The sequence below is a fragment of the Pleurodeles waltl genome, chromosome 1_1, assembly GCF_031143425.1.
Source record: "Pleurodeles waltl isolate 20211129_DDA chromosome 1_1, aPleWal1.hap1.20221129, whole genome shotgun sequence".
NCBI lineage: Eukaryota > Metazoa > Chordata > Amphibia > Caudata > Salamandridae > Pleurodeles > Pleurodeles waltl.
Window position 1 is genome coordinate 865,360,860 of NC_090436.1, and position 6,000 is coordinate 865,366,859.

The 6,000-nt window shown below is 43.3% G+C and overlaps 1 protein-coding gene across 4 annotated transcripts in view; it reads right to left on the reverse strand.

The window, feature by feature from the left end:
• QNG1 (Q-nucleotide N-glycosylase 1) overlaps nucleotides 1–5,795 on the reverse strand; it is a 72,890-nt gene extending 67,095 nt beyond the window's left edge. The window contains exons 1-2 of one of the 4 annotated variants that reach the window (XM_069229798.1): nucleotides 5,694–5,760; nucleotides 334–523 (exon numbers count right to left, since the gene is read on the reverse strand). The gene's annotated coding sequence lies outside the window, so the exon portion shown is untranslated. Of the gene's footprint in view, nucleotides 1–333; nucleotides 524–5,516; nucleotides 5,658–5,693 lie in introns of those variants that run through there. The other 3 variants (XM_069229809.1, XM_069229786.1, XM_069229819.1) reach the window with 3 other exon arrangements.
• Between the last annotated feature and the right edge of the window lie 205 nt (nucleotides 5,796–6,000).

Genomic DNA, 6,000 nt, shown 5'->3' on the forward strand with positions numbered 1-6,000 from the left:
CACATTTAATTGCAGCAGCCTTGTGTTTTAGAGGAAAGCTTTGGGCAGCGGCACGTTTTTATTTACAAATTAAGCACTACCCACCGCCTGCTGCATGTACAGGTATTGTCCATAATATGTATAATGCAATAGACAGCTAAAATCTACCTGTTTACATGCGAGACCAAAAAAAAGAACAACTGAACTTATTTACATTAGTAACTAGTGATGTCACAATAGCCTCCAGCTAGCAGTAAGGTGGGCTAGCCACTAAAAGCTCACGTGAGGAGTATGGCTCTAGTGCAGCTCGAGGTCCCCTTGAAACCTAGAGCCTAATCAGGTCTGGGCACTTACCCGTAATCTGGTCCTCTGCTGTCTGATGTATGGGTGACTATTTCTGGAAGGTACGATGTCACAACAAACTGGAATATGTGGTATGCAAGTTCCTTTGAGAAGCAGTGACCTTCTAAACAGTTATGCATCAAAGGAGTAAAAAAGCTACTTGTTGGACAAAGTCTTCTAAGGATTGGAGAAAACCAGGAACCTGGAATTCAAAAGTGAAATTCTTAAGGAATGAAAAGTCAGAATCAGCAACTACAGGCAGCGAGAAGACAAGCAAAGCAATACACCCTCCAACCAGACTGAAACCTTTATATAGGAAAGGAACAGGAAAAGGAAATGTCGTGAAAGAAAACAGAACAAAAAACAGAAGCAGACTAGCTTCGGAGGACCTTTAAAAGGCAGTTGCAAACACTCGGACAGTTGATTGCCATTTTGCAGCTGGAAGAGCAAAGAGGAGCAGCTAGGAGCCCAGGAGCACAAGGGACAGCGGACACAGGTGAGTGAAAATAACAGTCTGCATCTGCAGTCTTTTTGGCGTACTGCAGTTCTCAGGCATGCAGGGAGCAGAGACACAACAACTTCAACAGAGCCCGAAATGATCTAAGGCTTGTGCATGCCACCCACTACCTAATCTCATGTGCCAAGAATTAAAACACAAAGCATTTACATTTGATATAAAAAAAAGAGTGAAAAAAGATACCCATCTAGTGTTGTACTGCAAAATTGAAACCCAGCTTCCGACTCAATTAACTTTTTCTTCATTATCACATAGGAGACCACCTTCAAATACACGAATTCAGGATGTGTACTGTACAAAAACCTCTTGTGTTTCAATTAGTAGACTATCATGTGCCTCCCATTTAGAATAAGAAACTAGGCCACATAAAGGATGAACATGACAATTGACTTGCCGCTTAGTTCACTTATGACATTGTTGTCAGTGCGAAGAGCAGCAACATTTCCGAGGTCATGTTTATAAACTATCACTTTTAAAAATTATGTCTCAATGCAGTGATTTTACTTGATGTCCTAAGGTGAAACTCTTCTGCACATTAAAGAAATACACTTTTGGGAATTTTGAGGATTCTTTATCATACTTTTTACATGATGTTGCATGATTTACATGCCAAGTATTCTCCAGACTCAGTTCATGGATGAGCTCTTGGTGCCAAGCCAGACTCTTAGCTTTTGCTCAACTCTCCCTGTTAATTTGTTGGCCTGTCCCCCACTAGCCAGCACACATGTCCATCCTAGTTAATTAATTGATAGGCAGGCTGCAGCAATCTGGCAAGCTCTTGTTCTACTTCCATTTTCGAACAAATCGAAAGAAGTTAAAGCACATACTCAAATGACACAAAAAGAGCAGGCTTAAAGTACTAAAACACAGCTAAAAAATAATCTTGCTGTGTTTGGGTGAGGTGTCTTTGAAAAACCAAATTATAAGGTCAAATGCCCAGTTTAAGGGCAATTCCAAAAGGAGGTTAGCAGCATTTACCAATTGTCTGGATAGAACTGACCTCCACCATTGTAAACAAGAAAGGTGCCGGTTGAGGAAGAGGTTGCAAGGCACAGCTATGTTGTCAACGTGCAGTCTGGCTGTCAAAGGAAATTACTCTTTTTGTCTGGTCAACCCCAAAGTTTTGGACTGATGCTGCTGGTTTTTCGACTGTCACAGTGCACTGAGGCCTGCCAGACAGACATCAGTGCCTGTGCCCTGACCTTATGTTTTAATGGCTTATACCCACTTTGCATAAGCTAACTTACTTGTAAGTCCATTGTATATAGTACTCCGGGTGCCCTGGTCCTGAACGTTAGAGGGGCACCCACGGACTGCAGCACTGGTTGTGCCACCCTGAGTGTGACAAAGATAAAACATGGCTCCTAGTCTGCTACTGCAGACTGGAAGGGCACTTTTAAACTACTAACTCGAATTTGCCATTTAAAGTAAAGGCAAAGCCAAATATTACCTTTAGATTGTTTTAAAACACATTTATTGGATATTTAAAAAGACAAGCATATCGATTGACAACAGCGTATAACTGTCACAATGAGTTCTACCTTTTATTATATGTATCTCACCCCTAAGGTAGGCCTAGGGAGCCCTAAGGCCTGGAATTGTGTATTAAGAAGTGAAACGTGTATGTTTACATGCTCCAACAGTAAAAACCCACAATTATTGTTTTTAATGTAATGAAAGCCTAGTAGTCCCATTGTAGGCTGTCACATCAGCCATGTAACTTTTGACTGGGACTACTAAAGTTTATTCTGAAAGGTATCAAACAACTTGTTTCGTTAAGCCTGGCTTGATGCCCAAGTCGTAATTAGTGTAACTTGTTGCAATGTGCAACCTTTACAAAGTAGCCACTTTGTTCCCCTCAATCCTCGGTGCCTATCCACTGTTGCACACAGGGTCTATCCCTGAAACAGCTTTCTGCCCCCCAGGGGAGACAAGCAAATCACTCCCAGGAAAGGAGGCAATAGACACCTGCACATGAGAGAAGTGTTACTTCTTCCTAGAAGGAAGCCATACAGGTTTTAGCCCAACAGGCAAGCTTCAAAGGAGAAGCGGCCTTTAAATGCCAAATAGGGAACACTTGGGAGAGGGGCTGCCCTATTGTTTAGGTAAACAGCTGACATTCGGGATGCAGGGGGGAAACAGTTGCAAAACAGGTTTTTCAGGGGTGTGTAGCCCCCTTGGTAGCCACAACGCTGGGTTGGGCTAGGTAGCTCTACATACCATGAGAAGGGTTCTGCTATGTTGGAAGTGGGGAGAACGGAGAATTCTGAGGTAGTCAGATGCCCCACTTTGCAGGAAGTGGTCATCAGGAGGAAGGGAACCTAGTAGCCCATTGGCTACTGACCATGACTTAACATGAGGGCATTTTCTGGGCATAAAAAGGGCACCAGACTGGAGAACAGGACCAATGAAGGGCTGCCCTGCTGCACCAAGGACCCGATGAAGAAAGGCTGCACCTAACATGCACTGAACCTGCTGAGCCTGGTGCCTAGCAAAGGAGAAGGGACTGTGCCTCCTATGTTCTGCTCGTGAAGAAGACAACTCCTGAGCCCAGCCAAAGCAAAGAGACTCCAAGGGTCAGTTGGCTTACCTGCTCGCAGCACAGGGTCACAATAGCTGAAGAAGCCTGCTGGGGCAAGTTGCTAACCAAATATTCTAATTGCTTCTCCTCGCCACCGTGCAGCACCAAGGACCAGGAACCAACAGGCTGCTGGACCCATGAGACTCTGGGGATCACAGCTTGGTTGCTCAGAAGGCAAGTTACTACCCAAGGAAGTATTTGCCCGTGGCTGCGATACTGTGCTACTGGTAGCCCAGTAGTGACTGGACTTCTGCCAGGACTTTGAGAAATGTAAACCCATGTGGCCAGGATCGCCTCACCTTGCAAGTGGACCAAGGAATAGGCACAGGAAGAACCCCTGTCAACCACATCGCCACAACATCCTAGAGCACATCCGGTATCCCTTGCATCAGGACCACTTCCATAGGAGTCAAGGACAAGGAGTTAAAAGTGCCTTGAACTCACTGAAGACTGTTTCTTACTTCGAGGTAACTGTTTTTGTGGACATTGCTGGCCCCACTAACTGGCTCCCTGCCACAGTTGGTCACCTAATGTAACTTAAAGTAATCGCATTGATACTAATCCACGTTTTTTTTTCTTAAAGTTTCGGTGTCAAATTTGGTGGATTTGCTAATGCTTGTTCATGGTATAGTAAAAAGTGCATATCTGCTATACTTTGTAAAATCTGTATCTTTGGAACTCTCTGGTGGATCTTTTTTGTTCTGGTATCTAAAAATACATACAAATACAGCCGTTTTTTATAAATTGGTGTCAGATTTGTTGAGTGTATTCTGTATTTCCTCTGCAATTGTTTTGGTGCTGTTTAACTGCTTTACACTTGTTTCTTCGTGTAAATGTGAGTACTCAGAACTACAGCTATCCAGTGTTCTGCTAAAGGTTTAACAAATAAAAACTACTGGTCCTACAAAGGTTGGTAAGTGTAATACATGGGGAGGTTGCTCAACCACACCATATAATACACCCCATTTCCTCAAATGAGGCTACTACCTTCCTTCTTCCCAAATTTTAACAGAAAAGATATGAATGCACTTCTGATAATAATCTTCTTGCTTTTTTAGGTCTAGCTACCTGTCGAATCACGTGTTAACAACACAAAGAACATATGCAAACAGAAGTTTTGGGTCAGACTCCTTAAACCAATGGCTTATTTGGGTCAGCCGTTGCTTGGATAAAGTGTCATGCACATTTCGGATAAGATTAGAGGAGTACATCAGGGTCAGTCATCATTTTCTATTGGCTGCGTCAGTCCCCCTGCCCAAAGAGGGCCTCCTGATGCAACGTTCCCAGGACTCCAATGGAAGCACATTTATATTGCTAAACGTGTCTCTTCACTGCAGTTAATGCTGTACAAACATAGCATTTTGCACTTAAGAGTGATTTTTTTATGTGTGCGTGTGCTCTACATATTCAAATAGTGTTCCTAAGGGTGATCCACACCCAGTGATCAGTTCATTCTGACCACAAATTAAATACATTAATCCATCCGTGCATACTTCAAACAGACACCCACCCGAGGTTTCACCTGCCCACGTGAATTGTCTGACTACAAATGCATGTGTCTGTATACATGTAGTCTGTGTGTGACTTGTAGCTGGGTATGGTCAGTGTGCATATGAGCCCCATTATATGTGCTTTCCGTGTGTGCAGATCATACAGCATACACCCATTATAACGAACAAAACATACACATAAAACATGCCAGAGCTACTGGCGTTGACAATGCTTGTGTTTTATGAGGGGCCAGGGAGCAGTTCTTGCAAATAACCCGAGGAGACCCCCATACTACGAAAACTCAGTTTAAATAACATATCTGTCAGTATCTGCTGGCACAAGTGTGGGGACCGGAGCACGATCTAAGGCCAGCTGCGGATACAGCTGTATTGGCGATCATTTTATTAATCACCTGCATTTATAATGATATAGTCAAGGCAAGGTAACCTTTTGTGACAGAGAATAAATGTAAACCGCAATTAGTGAAAATATCAAACAAGAAGCCGTCCATCTCCCTTAGCTGCCATCGCCTGCACTGCGATCTACGAGTTCATCTGTGCTTAAGTACAGAGTCCTAACCGAGGCAATGAACACAGAACACTTAACTGCATCTTCCCGTAAGCCACAGCAGTTCTAAGTCCAAAGGGTGCTGGTCGAACATTAAAACAACTAATTCTCTTGCAAACCAATTTAAATCGTTTCCCAAGAGAAACCGCCAGCACAATGCAAGATTCAGCTACACATCACAATCCCAGCGACACTCTTCGCAGTGCTCATGCTCACCTTTTCGTCGGCTTTGCCTTGCGGCGCCTTGAAAATTGTGCAGCTTGTGATGCGGACGAAAAGTCACTTCCGGGAAGGCGGGAGGAAGTAATCCCATCATGCCTCAAACTGTAGTTCCTGATGTGGAGACGAAAATTAACGTGAAAACCACATTGAATCGAAATAGTTTTCCCGAATGTGTGAATATCCTTACCATGTGTGTCTGCAATGTCAGCTTCACTTACAAGGTAAAGTCTTAATTAGTTAACAACAGAACAACGTTGAGCTATTGTTTTACATAAAATATATGTTCCAATTGTATTATTTA